This window comes from Elephantulus edwardii, unplaced genomic scaffold, assembly GCF_000299155.1.
Source record: "Elephantulus edwardii isolate Elephantulus edwardi_28Jun2011 unplaced genomic scaffold, EleEdw1.0 scaffold00011, whole genome shotgun sequence".
Lineage (NCBI taxonomy): Eukaryota > Metazoa > Chordata > Mammalia > Macroscelidea > Macroscelididae > Elephantulus > Elephantulus edwardii.
In genome coordinates, this window is record NW_006399761.1 from 12,780,439 (window position 1) to 12,781,913 (window position 1,475).

Genomic DNA, 1,475 nt, shown 5'->3' on the forward strand with positions numbered 1-1,475 from the left:
GGCAGTAAATCCACAGGAAGAGACTGCCCATCCTTCTCTCCTGGAGCAGCTGTGGGACTTTGGAATGACAGTGCAATCAGTACCACTAGGCCACCAGAGCTCCCCTTCAGGAAATAGGAACAGGGGACAAACTCAAACCCCCAAGTCACCCCGGGAACTTCTGCAGCCAGGAGGACAGAGCCGAGGAGGGTATTGGATTAGAGCTGTACCTGCCTTTGGGCACGGGGCAGGAGCGGAATGTAGGGTCAGTTGTCTGGTACCCAAGAACTAGAACTCCTGGAGAAACAGCACCCCCACCTCTGCCTGAGGATTCCCACCGCGAGGTCGCCATCACGCTTCTCCTGGCTGGGCGGAACCTCCTAGCATCACCTCTCCGATCTAAAACCAACCAACCAACCAACCGGATGACGCCCTAAAATCTCCCGGAGTGCACACCCTCTCCATCGCATTGCGTTCCAAATGCACGCAACCGAGGGCAGAAAGAGGCTGCACAAATCACGAAGAAAATTAGGCTGCCCCTTTCCCTGGCGATAATCGAATTAGCCTCAAATTAAACGTGAAATTGGCCCTCGCCTACTGCGGGGACAAAGTCCCCATTGTCCGTCCCCCCCAGGCTCGGGCAGCGGCGGGGGTGCGCACCCCGGGCAGGCCCACCCAGCGGCGGCCGGCGAGGTCAGGGCCGCTCCGAGAGCCGGGGTCTGGGGGAGCCTGCATATTCCCCGGGCTCGGCTGCTGGGGCCCGGCGGGCGCGGGGCGGGGCGCTGCGGGGCTGCGAGCACTGGAGAGCAGCGGGCAGCGGAGGGCGGAGGGTGTGCGGCGTGCGCGCGCGCCTACGCTCGTGCCTGTGTGCGCGCGCCTGGCCCGCGCGGCCCCCCGTGTCCCCGCCCCGGCCCCTCCCGCCGCTGCCCGGTCCTTCCCTCCTCCCGCCCAGCCCCCGGAATCAGTGCAGCTGTCGCCGTGCGGGCTGCGGATTCCTCCAGTCCCTCCCTCGGCCGCCTCTCGGCTCGCAGCCCCGCGCAGCAGCGCCCACCGGTCCCGTCCTGTGAACCCCGGCCCCAGCCGCGGACAGCCCCGCGGAGTCGTCTCCCGGCCCACCCGCCCGGCCGCCGAGGAGCGGGAGGAGGACGGGACCTCGGCACCCCCACCCCATCCCCGGGAGGTAGGTCGGGGGCCCGAGGCCGCCAGATGCCAGCTCACCGGGGCTGCGGGAGGACGCGGCTGTTCTGCGCCCCTGGAGGGCGGCGTGGGGGCGGGGAGGCTGCGGCCCCGGGGCGGGGGCGGCGCGGGGAGCCGGGGCTCCACTGCCGGAGACTGTTGGTGCTTTTTGGGGGGCGAAGGCAGCGGGCGCCACAGCGAGGCGGCTGCAGAGCGGCCGCGGCCCCGGCCTCGGTGCATCCACGCGGGTCCCTCCAGCGGCCAGGCGCGCGGTGGGTGCGGTGTCGGCGGCCGGGAGGGGAGGTTTCGGGTGGGCCGCG